We start from the raw sequence: 14,976 nt of genomic DNA, 5'->3' as shown, positions 1-14,976 counted from the left end.
GCAGAAGATACTAAAACAATGGCATAATGACCCTTTGCTGTATCAACTCTCGGGACTTTCAAAAGCTTAACACCTCAGTCTTTACTCCTGTGAGACCTTTCTTTAGGGAGCTCAAAAGCATTGGTGTGCTGTTTCTTAGAAGCCTGAATTAATATACAGATCGTGCTGAGAGGATGTAGTGAAAGTGATGTGGAGCCCGTCCCTCAGACTGTCTCTTTCAAGTGACAGATGTGTCAAATGGCCTTTAGCAATCACTAGGTTGCAGACAACTTTCAGTTGAGTCTTTCCTAAGTGTTATGATATGCCATTTGTTGTTTCTGTTGTTTAAACAGTCATCCATTCTCTCCTGATGGCAGAGTCAGTGTTGCATTTATCTGTTTAAGGACTAATTTACTCATTCCTATGGTAGAAATAAAGCTGGTTCTTTTTCTTCTACATTAATGGGAGTTTGAACAAAGAGCCAGATTCACAGTATGGATAAAACCCAAGACAGATTTCCTTCTGTCTCTCAATCTCCCCAGACCGAGTGGGGAGGAACGGGAAGGGTCCCTAGATAAAGTGGAGAGTCCAGAGTTATAATTTCCCACCACTCTAGGCAGAATTACATTCATACAAATTCTAGAAAGGGGCAGTGGTGCCATTCCAACATTTTACAGCATTCCAGAAGGTGAAAGCAGTGGCAGGGATCCATTGCTGTTCTCATTCCTCAGGCTGATCCTGGGGGACAGGCACTGGACTTCTCAAACAACACCAGCTGGGTTTGGTCCTGACTCTTGCTTAGTGACACTTTCAAATTCAGGCTTACAAAACATACATACAGCTAGAAGAAAATGACACAGTAAAATGCCCATAGCAGCACTGACACTTCAACTCAAACTGTAGTATTCCAATCAATGTGCATCAATCAGCTTATAGCTAAGGCTACACACTTTTCCTGCTCTACAGAACAGACTGGTGACAAAAGAATGTCTCATCACACAGTGACATTTTCTTGGAGGAACCTGGGCCTTAGGGGAGATTATTCCAGGGGCCCCTACCATAATAATTTCCCATTGTGGATATTTGTGGCCTTAATATGTATTTTGATATAGAATGGAGGCTGGCCACAGAGGTGATGGCAGAAAGAACCAACATTTCTGTCCCAAAATAGAACTTGAAATCTACTCATGCATTTGGAAACATCCTCACCTTTTATGGACCTGTCTCAATGCCACTTTCTGTAGACAGGCCTCCCCATTATCCCTTCTTCTTGTTCCCCATTCAGGGATTGCAGAGTGCTCCAGACTAGAGATTTCAGGATGTGACTAGATCCCGTTTACTAGAGAATGAGGTCACAGGATGTTCCAAGTCCACCCATCAGTGGTTTCTCTACACATGGTAGATATTAATGGGCACAGAGAAGTCTGGCCATGCAGTCAGTTCTCTCTCTTTTCTTCTCTGTACTCTCATCTGCTTCATTTTCTATCCTCTGATGTGGCTTATGGGTAATCAAGTGGTTTAGGTTTCAGAGGAGGGAGAAGTTCCCCCTTAGACCTCCAGCCTAGTCAAGACTTCTTATCTGAGGTTTCTGGCATGACACCAAATCATAGTAAATGGGACTTTGCATTCCTTCGCCATTGTGTTCTCTAACTTTACAGGGAAAACAGGTTGCTTAAATGTAGGACTATGAGTGACCCAACCATAGTACCTCACATGGCTCCATGCACGTAATAAGCACTCGAATACTTGTTGAATTAAGGGAGTTTGAAGTCTAGTCATTTGTGAAAACTCAAAGTGACCTTGGTTTCTACAATGATAAAGCATCAGGAGGAGTTGCATCAAGGAGAATCCTCCAGAAGTCCTATCTTGAGTGCAGGTGAATCAATTGGATAGAATGGATTCTGGTGCGGTAAAAGGAATTCTAGTCACTGAAAGCTTCTCTATGTCTGTGTTTTACAAAGTATGCTTGGTATATATGTGCTTATAGGTGTGTATGAGGATTTAATTTGTATACAAGCAAATATTTTATTATAGCTATTCTGAATTTATTCAATGCTAATTAGGAATAATGTAAGTAATATAATTAACATGTGATTTCAGAGACGCCATTGATTAGGACCGGATTAAGGTGACCATTTATGTTGTAATTGTTTGAATTGATTCCAAGCAAAAGTTCAGTAAATAATAGTCTGGGTGACATGAAGTCAAAATAAGAGAGATGGGCATAAGACTGAAGTTAGAGAAACACCACCCATATCCTTCTCGGTCCAGAATAGGTATATGCTGCCTTGGAAGACCTGGCCAAGAGCAGAAGGTTGGAGACCTATTATGGTCAATAAATACACTAGCATATACACTGAAGGGACTTTTAAAAATCACCAACGTTCAGTAGCTCTACTGGGTGATTTTGAGACTAAACTTACCGCCCTCTAGATGGAATCTTACTTCTTCAGCAATGCCAAGTGACCTAAAGGAGGGACACTGGGCATGGGGGGGATGGACCTTCCCAGAGGGCTGGGTTTGCAACCTCAGAGGGTTTCCAGGAACCAGCTGGCAGGTGTTACAGGGGACCAAGGTTTTTTGTGGAACTGACTTGTCTTATTTGACCTTGGGCTGGACCCCTAACCTGGGGCTTCCTATTCCTCATTTCTGAAAATGAGAACTGGTGGTGTGATGCAAAAGAAACACTCTTAAAAGGAATGCAATCTATAACTGTAACAAGTGGAATGAGAGCAGTAAAATGAAGTCTGCTACAGCAAAGAAAGCATTAAGCAGCCTCTCCGTGCCCTGAGAATCTGAGGAGGCAAAACTGAGCTGCTGTCCCCGCAGACTGAGAGCCTCTGTAGCAGAGCCAGTCACTCCCCAAGCTTGGAAAAACAGCCCTCACAGTTTATCCTTCTTCATGACAGTGTTGTTGCAAAGCAGTAATAGTTTGAGAGAGTAAAATCCTAATGGCAGTGAACTGTGATGCCACATTATGGAGGAATCACACCTGGCAGCACAAGGTAGATTCATGTAGGAATCCTATTGTCTAGCTAGCCTCAGAGCCAAGGTGTGAACTCTTGGAAGTTCCAGGACTGAGGGTATGGTCAGCGATGGAAACTCATCCCCAGTACCAGTCAGTCAGTGGAGACCTACTCTTGTGTCATGCCACAGCCCCAATCTGGGCAAAGCAGACACTGAGTGACTAATGGCACATACACTGTCATATCTGTGTCAAGAAAAGGTGCTACCCAAGAAATGCCAAGTAGACCTAGATTGGAGAAGAAATTCCTTGAGGATGCTCAAATGCAAGAAGCAGGGAGAAGAAGGGTCAAGGGAGAACAGCAGCAGCAGAGTGGGTAGACAACCTGGAGATGAAAGGCTAAACATCCCATACAAAAGAGCCACTTGAGCATGGAGCCAGGACCCCCCCATCAAAGGGGCACACCCAGCTGCTTATGACAGAACAATGGTCCCAATCTCCGGGAGTCCTGACCAGGCACCTACAGAGATATGTGCCATCTCTCTACTTCCAGAGAACTCCACAATTCACTCCCACTCTAGAGAATGGCTTATGATGCTCAAACCTGCCCAAACCCCTGAGGACAGTTCACCAAAGGCTTTCAGAGAGACCATGATGTCTGAGGTGAGCTTTATGAGAGGAGTTCTCACAGTTTTACTTACTTGGTTGTGGCTGCTAAAGTCTTCGTTGGAGCTAATGCTTCAAATGTGTTCTCTTTATTTCACTTTCTCCTTGGGAATCTCTTTGTTAACTTTTGACCACTTGTTTTACTCATCCATTGAAACTAACATTAGTATCAGCAGCGTCCTGACCATGGTTATCTTGTTGGTCTCTCCTATGTGTTCCTCCATCATTCTATTCTTACCCCTTTCACAACACTTACCACACTGGATCATCTTAGGATGGTGTACTCTCCCCTCTCTGTATAAGGATAGGGACTTTGTCTTACTCATCTGAGTTTTTCTAACACCCACTAGAGGAGAGAGAGAGGAAGACATAGAGAGGGAGGGCAGGAGAAAAAGAGGTTAAGCGAATTGAACTGAACTAATAAAATTCCATCACAGCCGAATCACTTGGCCATCCCAAGCGGTGTGTTATCACAAGGTTTCAACTACATTTAAAAAATTATCTCATGCTTGCTGATGCTCTAAGAGTAACTTACAGTACAAGAAGGGAACATCTGCTGAATCCAATTTTACCCCTCACTGTATTAGCATGAGTACTTCTTTGTGTTTCCACAAAGCTCCCCCCTTCCTCTTCTTTGGAGTCACTGTATGCTTGACATGAAAAATGTCCCGTAGAAAATGTAATCACTAATTACATCAATGGAAAAAAACCCAACTTTCAGATGTGAAATGATTAACCACAGAAAAACCACCTTTTCAATAATAATTTTCCAGTCTTCTGTTTTCACCAGAATTGGTTTTCTGCCTATGCAGTGGGTTTTTCTGGGTTCCTTTAAGGCTTTTGCCCATCATCATTTCATGATAAAAACCCTCTCACAAAGTTGGTGCTCTTGTGTGAGAAAAAGTCTCAACTGCATGTCATCTAACTGACTTGTTCTCCCTGGTTTCTTTTCCAAGTAAGTACACAACTTCAAATGCCATTTGCTTCAAGCTCCTAAATTTTGTTGACTTCTAAACTCTCCCTAGATCGTCTCCCCATCCCACCTTCTTATCTTTTCACCTCTGCCTTCTGAGTTCCTGTGCACTACGCTTGTGCTGTGAGAGGTGGGAGGTGAATGTGGCAGGAGGGCTCCTCCATCTCGCTCAGTCAGTGTCCTCCAGGGCCCCCCATCTGTCTGTCCCCCAGACAGGTAATGAGCCCCTGCTCTGTGCCCCAACCTGCTCAAAGGCTGACATGAGGGCAAAGACCAGTCAGATGCAGGCTGTCAAGCCTCTGGGTCTCCACCTGGCAAATGCCCTTCCATCCAAGTCCCAGCCTTCAATGTTACCAATGTGGCATAAGTATGGGTCACCCTGCCAAATTAGTGAATGCTGGTTCTGTCTCTTGAATAGTCAGCTGGCAGCCATGGACCCCAGGAGGAGGAAGGAGATGTTCAAGTGACAAAGATCTCACAGTTCGTGATGACTGGCTGGTTGCGCAACAGTTATCTGATATCTGTCAGCCAAGGTTAAGACTGTCTCTTCAGGGGCACATGGGTGGCTCAGTCAGTTGAGCGTCTGACTTCGGCTCAGGTCACGATCTCACAGTTCGTGAGTTCGAGCCCCGCATCGGGCTCTGTGCTGACAGCTCAGAGCCTGGAGCCTGCTTTGGATTCTGTGTCTCCCTCTCTCTCTCTCTCTCTGCCCCTCCCCCACTTGCACCCTATCTCTCAAAAATAAATAAACATTAAAAATTAAAAAAAAAAGACCGTCTCATCAACACTGAGACAAAGTAATTACCACGAAACGAAGTGACTGAAAAACAAACTATCTTAAAAGCTGACACACCTTTGAGGATGCAAAAATGGAAAAAGTGTGTTTTAACCAAAAAATCTGAAACATAGTTCACTCAGTTGCAAAGGAGCATGAGTACCTTCAAACAGGGAGAGGCCAAGAGTATGATCAGACATTCCCTTCCCCTCTCTCCCCAGGCAGTGCTGTTTCCTGTTTGTTCACCCGAGCCCGGGCTAGGTGTCTGTGGTGCACTGCTCTAGGTCTGCCTTGTAAGCTGCCAGGCTGTAGCTGGAGGTTACTGTCAGTGGTCCAGCAGTGCCATTTACAGGAGCTACAGATACAGAGGATTCAGTGAAACCATCTGAAGTAATGTGCCATTGCTTTAATACAAAACTAACAATGGCTTAATCATATTTTTTCACAGAACACAAAATACAGGGGCAGGTGGTTCTAGCATGGTCGTAGTGGCCAGCTATGTCACCATTTTCTTGCTCTTGCATGGTGCTCTGCTCTCCTTCTATTCCAATCTTGGGCCTTATGCTCACAAGGTCTAAGCACCAGTATCTCACACAATAAAATCCAGAACAGGAAGAAAGGGATAGAGAGAGAGAAAGTTTTCTTCGTGTATCTTACTCTTTTTATCAAAAAGAAAAATCTTTCCAATGGACTTCCCCTATCATCTCAGTGGCTGGGACTGTGTCCTAGAATTACCTATAGCAGCAAAGGAGTCTGGAAAAGTGATCTTCTGGTACTTTGGGCCTTTGTTATTGGAGGAGGGCTTTACCAACATGAAAGAAGCACAGTGGAATATTTGTGAGGTGGTGTAATTAACAATGTCCGGCCCCACTCTTGCCTCAGATGGCTGTTGTTGCCTCTGGGTCCCCACTTGCCTTATAGCCGGCTGACTCCTTTGGACTGGACCCCTATGCCTGTACCAAACTCCAAATTTAATCTCTGTGCTTCCTGCTGTGATACCACATCCCAGATGGCAGGCTGTCTGATGATGAAATGGATATCACACCAAGCAGCACTCTCAGCCCCTGCTCATCCTATGTGACCAGGGAACTGCAGGGAGAGCCCCGGGCCTGGAACTGGGAAGGCAGGAACAGCAGAGCAGGACAACAGCCACAGAGGTGCTTATAGTGGGCATACCTCGAAGGGTAACCTCATTTAATCACCAGCCACCTTTGAAGGTCTTTTTTATTGAGCCAGCTTCAAAAGGCAGATTGTAGTATTGAAAGAGAATGAGCTTGGGTACTATGGACATGAATTAGAACCTCAACTCTGCCACTAACTAGCTATGTGCTATTGGACAAGTTACTTCTCTAAGTCTTTGTTCCTTATGCTATAAAATGAGGTTACCACTGCATGTAACTGCAAGACCCATGGAGGAGAATGGGTGGGCTGGGGCTCCTAAAGCTCCAAGCACAGGGCTTGGCACAGACTTAGAGATCAGAAGCAACAAAGATGCCCGTTCCCATCATGCCACCCTGCGTGTTCCACTGGGTCGCAATTCAGAACTCTTGGTCAGGAAGAGCAGAGACTCTGAGGCCAGACTGCCTGAGTTCAAATGCAGGCTCCATCATAGGTATGTGACCCAAGGCTAGGCACTTAACCTCTCTGTGCCTCATGTTTACTATTAGATAAAAAGAGTTAATATCCGGGCTTGTCTCTCTGGTTAATGAGAGACTCAAGTGCAATAATGCAGACAAAGTACTTGGAACAGCTTTGGCACATAGTATGCAAGGTAGGCTGCATATATTAGGGTATAAACAGTTATGACATTTTTTGTACCCTCTGTTTAAGAGTAGAAGAGAGATGTTTATAGAAAGATTTTATCAAATGGCTCACATGAGACTTAGGTCCTTACAGAGTAAAGCTTCCCTTATCAAGAAAGTGCACGTTTCCAGCACCCACTCCGTTTCACTTGACTGAGGGCAACCTCACACTACTTGCCAGGGGCCAGTGAAGGTCTTTGTGATGGAAGCAGGAAGAGGATATGGTTAGGGCCAGACAAATCCAGGTCAGACCACCTGGGTCCAAGTCCTCATCCTGCACTGCTTGGCTGCACAAACTAGGGCAAATTATTGCATTTTCTTTTGCCTCAGTTTCCTCTACCTGTAAAATGGAAGCAGTAAAACCTACCTCCAAGGGCTCCTGTGAAGACAGCCTTGGTACATACTCTACAGTATTATCAATTATTGCTATTACAAGCTTAGTTAACTGACAATGGTTTAAGTGGGATTGGTATCGTCTCTGTTTTTACTAACAGGAAAACCAAGGCAGCCAGTTGTTAAAGGCGTACCTGGAGCTCAGCCTTCTATTTTACTGCTTCTTCCAGTAAATGCCACTCCGAATGTAAGATTGATTTTTGGTGTGTGGGTATGATTCCTGGGTGATTTTATTTTCCTCTGGTGCATTTTAGAAATAAAGATGTTGGTATTCCTTGCCAACTCACCTACAACTTCAGACCTGCTAGACTCCTTTCGATTTCCTTCATAAAAATAAAAGTGCAGTACTCGGAATAGAATGGCACCTTGGACAATTTCCCCAACAAAGTGAGACCTAATTGTGCAAAATAGGAGCAGGTCTTCGAGATAGACCTAGAGACAGAAAACAGTGATGTCACCACTTCCCCACTCCATACTGTCTTTGCCAAACTTAACTGGCCAAGAGGAGAGCAGAGATAGGAGAAGGGAGCAAGATCGCCCTGTTTCATTACAGTCATTAGAGCACATGATCAATGGTCACAGAGAAAGTTACACTCTAAACTCCAAAAGCAATTCCTGCCAGGAAAATACATCTTTTCCTCCCTGACATTCTAGAATCTCTTGATCTATCTCTGCTGCTTCTGGAACTTGCAGGTCAGATTTCATCATCAGGTCCCTTCCAAGGAAAAAAAAAGTGGTTTTCATGTTTCAAACACAGTGACTTTTTCATCCCTCTATCTGAACATGTGAACATGAATCACTGCCAGAATTACACATCCTTCCAGCTGGCATGCAAGCATCAAACTCAGGATCACCATTGCTCTCAGGGAACCGAGGGTGGAGGCTGCTCTCACATCCTCCTTTCCAGAGCTTACAAAAGCTCAGCTTGAAGAACCCAACTCTCCATGACCATCTAAGTGTGAATTTGAGGCCAAGCAGCATTGGCCCCTCCTCCAGAGCTCACAGTAATCATTTTATCTGAAAGCTCAGAAGAGTTCACAGAAGCTAATGAAAGCACAGTAATAATAAAAGCAGTCATTTATAGTGCACTTACTTAAGCAGCAGGAAGCATACTACATGTTTTATGTACATCATCTGATTTAAAGCCAATCTCAGTCTATGAAGGAGTTTCTAATACATGTCTGAGAAAGCTAAGGGTTATAGAGCAAAAGTCACTTGCCCAAGGTGAAACAATTAGCAAAAGGCAGGGGTGGGATCTGGACAAGGGTCTGTTCTACCTCCAAAGTCCATGATTTAGCCAGTACGTTGTAACTCCTAAGACATATCATCCACCCTAGATGTCATATATTCTTTTCAGAAGATAGCTGGAGAATCGTTCATTCAACAGTTATTTTACTGAGCACCTATGATATGCCAGCCACTATACTAAATACAGGGGGTACAAAGGTATACAGGAAGCTTACAGCCTACTAAAGATAGATAAGAAATTACAGTCAACCAACAGTGGGTCCTGTGAAAAGAGACAATGGAACCCTCAAGTAGGTTTCAGGAAATCCAGCATAAAAGAGGCTGGTGCTGACTTTCTATCTGGAGCTCTGGGACACTAGCAAACCAGGCAGATAAACCCAGAGAGCACCAATTACTATACAAAGTATCTGGGCCACTGGTGCCCAGGACAGCCTTCCAGGGTCCTAGAGACCCCAGCAGCTGAGAGGAGAGCAGCCAAACTCTCCCACGTTCCAGGGAAAGAGCTTTATGAGTATTGTACACTTGAGGATGAGGTGCAGCTACGGATGGAAGCATGGTCCTGACACTTGGGCCCGGGCTGCTTTGGTGGATACCAGTGAGGGACTTTCAGCAAAAGCCAACAAGCAAGACCAGACAGCATGGAGGATATGGACACCAGCCCAGAGTGAGCACAAATCCAGATACCTTGTAAGGACCACTACACCATGACATCCCTTAACAGTTTTGCCTTGTTAAGGAGAGGGAGGGAGGGAGCAATGCCTGCATCTGACTGAGCTTAAGCCTAAGTAAACTGAGAAATCACTGTACTTCACTGAGCCAAGTCAGACATGACTGGCTGAGCTTCCTGCATCAGTCACCATAGTGTCTGGAGGTAGAAAGTCAGTACAGCTAAAGGAAGGTTAATAAAGCTACATTTCTGCACATGAGAAGTGTGAACTCAGCTCCAAGGGCTAAGAGCAGTAGATGGCAGCCTGGACTTAGACGGGGAAGAGGAGCTGGGAAGAAGTGAGTGTCTTTCAGTCATACTTCACAGGGTATTTATGGGACACTATAATGGGTTAGATTTCAAAAAGACAGGTTTTATGGGTTGAACTGTGTTTCCAAAAAGTTCATATGCTGAAGTCCTCACTACCTCAGAATGTCACCTTACTTGGAAACAGGGTCATGACTGATGTAATTAGTTAAGAAAAGGCTACAATGGAGTAGGGTGGCCCCTAATTCAATATGACTAGTGTCATTATAAGAGGACAGCCTTGTGAAGCCAGAGACACAGGAAGAACACCATTGAACATGACAGCAGAGATCAGGGTGATGTACCTACAAGCCAACAAATGCCAAAGATAACTGGCACACCACAGAAGCTAGAGGAAGGCAAAGAGCTGACAGGGAGAAAGAACTCCTGTCCCCTCCAAAGTCCTTCTAGCTAGACTAAGACTCACATTGAAATGAGAAAGATTAACAGGGGAAAATCAGGTTTAATAGCATGGATTTGAGGAATCCACATACACATGGAAATTCCAAAGACAGGCAAAATGAGGTCTATATGTCATCCCAAACTAACAAGGAAAAGGTAGGTAATTAGTTGTTGGTAATTAGTTGTTTGTCCTGCCATACAGATGGGCCACTCAGATAGTGTTTGGCTCTGCTAATAACTCTTATTCTGGGAAAGACTCCCAGTTTAGATTCTTCTACATCGTTAAGGGAGAGGAAAAATTTTCTCTTTAGCCCACAGGATCTCAAAATAATCTTCATGCAAGAATGGCCCATCTTGGGGTAGTCTGCCTCCGCCCCTATAGATTGTCCCTCAAGGCCCTCATAGAGAACCAACCCTATGGACACCTTAATCTTTGACTTCTGGTCTCCAGAACTGTGAGAAAAGATTCTGTTGTTTAAGCCATCAGGTACAGAAATCCTAGAAAACTAACACAACGTGAAGGCACAATTTTATTCATTCATTACACACTTTCTAAGTCCTAGTAGGGACCACATAAAGCATAAGGTTCTCTGAAGGATACAAGACTTGACACAGCCTGTCACCATCATTTCCATCTCAGGGGCCACAATCTCATAAATACTCCTTCAATAAGAGGTTGCTGATAGGAATCCCTGCTTCTCTGGTCAAGGCTCCTCCTGGAAGTCTGAGTCCTTCCCAGGTTACTGAAGGTGGAAGCCTCATTGCCCCATAAACCCACCATCTCAAAGCCACACAGCCTGGTCCCAGACCTAGATGTTTAAATCCCTCTGATTATCTTGTGTACCAACTCTATGCTTCATTTCTCCTGACCTGATCTCCTCTCACAAGAGGAGTCACAAGACTGACTTCCAAGTTTTCCTAGAAGACACAGCCCATGAAAAACAAGTCCCCCAATCCTCGCCTTTTCAGTACCCATTCTGCCTCTTTGTTTTAAGTGAAAACTCACTCTGACCTGAGAACACCCCTTTCCTTTCAACCTGATTCATTCCCTTTCCCCCACACGCCAGTCCTTCAGGGTGCAAGAAGTGTACAGAGAGGGCACTATTTCTTCTGACAGAAAACTAAGACTCATTCTTTACTCTTCTGCTCCCACTTTTCTGGAAGCCCATGTCACCACACTCTGTGAGGGGCCCAGACCCTGGTCTGCTCCTCAGCTCTGCCCTGCAGCCTAAGAAACACCTCATTTCTGGGAGTAGAGAAAGCTCCCATCCTTTTTGGCCATTGTATAGTACAGGATCTTAGCTCATAAATGCTCAAAACATCTTTTTCTCTCAAGACACTGTCACTGTCTTGATATTCAGATCCTATTTTGATATTACAAAGCAGAACCTGGGCAGCTTCTTCCTCTTTGCAGTCGGTATAATACTCTAATCTTGTCCATGCAATGGAAGCCTCTGAGGAACGTTCACATGAAAAAAACTCATTTCCAGAAACTGCCTTTGCTGCTTTCCTGCCCCAGCTCCCCACTGGGGACAATGAGGTGGCAGGTGGGGGTTGTGGGTGACTAAAAGTGGGGTATAAGAGGTTGTTCAGAACTTTACTAGGAAAAAATATAGAAAGATGAAATGTGGAACTATCAGCCTGTTTTTTCTTGTTGCTTCTATCCCATACCTCTCTTCATCCCCCATCCCAGGCGCCCAAAGGGTCTTCCGCTCCAACTGTGTGTTGTTCCCCTCTCCCCCAGCTCACTGTTCTCCAACCACACTAGCTTCCTCTCAGCCATCAGGCTTGCCAAACCCTTCCCCACCCATGCTTTCCACCACTCTGTCCCATCGCCCATTTATACACCCTCTTCCTAAGTCTTCTCAGCCTTCAGAGAGAGCTGACAGGGACACTTCTACAAGGAACTTCCTTGACTCTCAGGAGGTTCTGTGCCTACCTTGCCCCTACAGTTCTGTATATCAGCATTGAGAGGATTTGCCACAGAATTGTTCCACGTGTTTATTGTTGTCTTTCACCTCAGCTCATGTGTCAATTGCACAAAGGCAAAATGCATATTACTCATGTGTACTCTCATTTCCAGGGATTAGGCCAGTGCCTGACATTCAGTGAGGACATGTTAAATGAAAGTATCAGCAGACCTTGGCTTATTACCAATGTAACTTCCTTGATGGAGCAAAAGAAGAGTGAAGTTTTCTCTGTTAATGTGGATAATGCCTCCACAACATCTGTTTATAGTACCCTGGGGAGCATTTTGCTTTAACAAGCCCAAGAATTTACATCTCTGAAAACACAAATGGTTACTAATGACATTAACCTAGTGGTGAGCAACCTTTTCTGCTTGAGAGCCAATGACCAGCATTTCTAAAGGAAAGAATTTTTACTCAGTCTATGGGGTGGAGGAACTGGTGTGTATTTTTACCATGGAGATGATGTATTTTATTGAGTCAGACAAATTTTAATGGGCAATGGGCATTACTCTTCAGCCAGTGAAATGCTAATGTGAGCAGCAATTCATAGACATCTGTGATATCATAAGGAATACATATTGGTCTTCCTTGGTCCTGACACAGAGCTTCTAAGACCTTCAGAATTTCCTGAATGGTAAAGGTAATAGGACCATCTCTTGTTATTCATAACAAGCCCCTTTCAACCCAGTCTGAGGTTATGCTAATAAGATGACCCTTGATGGGCTCCTAGATAGTTTAGGAATGGGGGCTGTTGGCCTGTGGAACTAACCCTGTGAACTAACTCTGAGGGTTAGAGCTTTCAGTCCCCACCCCCTCCCCACCTCTGGGGAGACAAGAGTGGCTGGAGATTGAGTTCGATCACCAATGCACCAATGATTTCATGAATCATGCCTATGTAATAAAACCTCCATTAAAAAAAAAACTAAACAATGGGATTTAGAGAGTTTCCAAGTTGGTGAACACATCAAGGTACTGGGAAAGTGATGTACCTGGAGAGGGCATGGAAGCTAGGTATCCCTTCCTCCATACTTTGCCCTATACACCTCTTCCATTTAGAAGTTCCTAAGTTGTATCCTTTATAATAAACAAGCAAGTAAAGAACTTTCCTGAGTTCTGTGAGTCATTCTAGCAAATTACCAAGCCTAAGGAGGCAGTTGTGGGAACCCCCAGAATTTACAGTTGGTTAGTCAGAAGTACTAGTGACAATCTGGGGCTTGTGATTGGCATCTAAAGTGGGGGCGGTCTTGTGGGACTGAGCCCTGAACTTATAGGATCTGGCATTAACTCCAGGTAGATAATGTCAGAATTGAATGGAACAGTGGGACACATCTGGTGTCAGAGAGCTGACGTGGTTGGAAAAGACACTATGCATTTGATGTCAGAAGTGTTGGGAGTAAGAGCAGTTCAGCATCTCATCTTTTCCCCCATGTGTATCATGTGTATATCAGACTTTACAGTCATGATATCCAAAGTAAGATAAACACACCCCAAGGGTATACAAGATTATTCAATGGGTTACAGAACGAATATATTACAATGTCTATTGTTTGCCTTGTTCATTAAAAACATATACTATGTAAATATATAATAGAACATGCATGTTATATATATATAAATATACATCTATCTATATATATATATAGAGAGAGAGAGAGATAAAGATATATATAGATATAGAGGGATGCATATTAAACTTCCTACTAATAGGGGAACATGAGGAAAAATGTTGGAGGCTACTGATGTCACATTCCCATGTGCATTAAATTATTTCATCCTTGAAACAACAGTATGCAAGTCCCTATGACCTACACTTAAACAGACAAAGCTCAAAGGTGAATTGACTAGTTCATTACCACACAGGGTCACGAGGTGTTGGGGACACAGCTTAGGCTAGGATGTGTTCATGCCATTCCATAATGGCTACTTACTGATCACCTGTTGTGTCAGGCTCTGTAGCAGGTGTTGGGGATAAAAAGACAAGTAAGATATGATTCCCGCACCCCAGTACATACACACACCCTCCTCAGCTCGGGTCACCCACTCCCACCGGAATAAAATCTCCCCTCCCATCTGGGTGTGGGACCTGGAACAACACCATGGCTACTGTCAGTTTCCTGGGGCTTTCCTCTCTGCTGCTTGCCTGCCTTTCTAACCCAGCCTTGCATTCTTCATGGAACACAAGAATCCGAGGATCAGTGGTTCTGCCTCAGGTGATTCTAAGGACATCCTAAATGGGTGCTGGGTCCCTCTGGGGCTCAGCAGTATTAGAGCAAGCAAGGAGAAGATGAGAGGACTCAGAGACTGGAGTGATATGAGATAGTTCCCTGGGAAGCCCCAGTAGGAGGCAAGAATGAGGCTATGTGTCAGGGAGTCTGGGCTCGGGGCTGCACAGAGAAGCCTCTTGGTTGATGGCTGAAGGCAGAAATACATCAGGGGCATGTGTGGATGGTGGCAGGGACTCAGTCAAGAGGACCAAGGCTCATTGCAGGGCTCATGTCCCCTGGACACCTGCTTGAGGAACTGGCTGAGCAGGGACCTGTTTACTGGAAGCAAAATGAGATGCAGAAGCTTACTAACTAGGAAAGAAGCAAGAACCCAGTTACTAGAACGGAAACACATGGCCACAGTGTGCCTGGCAACAATACTGGCTTATTAAATCGCCAGCTACCCATCTAGAGTAACTGTGAATTCTCTCACCTCAAAATGGGGCACTTTTATTGACAACGCCACCACGTAGAAGAATTGAGGCTACACTGCCAAAAAACCCAGATGCCATAGGTACATGAATATA

At 44.4% G+C, this 14,976-nt stretch overlaps 1 long non-coding RNA gene across 1 annotated transcript; it reads left to right on the top strand.

Annotated features, from left to right (window-relative positions):
• The first annotated feature begins 3,504 nt into the window (after positions 1-3,504).
• On the top strand, positions 3,505-7,750 carry LOC122200689. Its single transcript, XR_006193897.1, has 2 exons — positions 3,505-3,607; positions 7,655-7,750. It is a non-coding gene; the product is annotated as an uncharacterized LOC122200689 (long non-coding RNA).
• The last annotated feature ends 7,226 nt before the right edge of the window (positions 7,751-14,976 follow it).

The sequence above is a fragment of the Panthera leo genome, chromosome A1 (assembly GCF_018350215.1).
Source record: "Panthera leo isolate Ple1 chromosome A1, P.leo_Ple1_pat1.1, whole genome shotgun sequence".
Classification (NCBI taxonomy): Eukaryota; Metazoa; Chordata; class Mammalia; order Carnivora; family Felidae; genus Panthera; species Panthera leo.
Note: the sequence above shows the minus strand (reverse complement) of the source record. Positions and strands in the feature narration are given on the sequence as shown.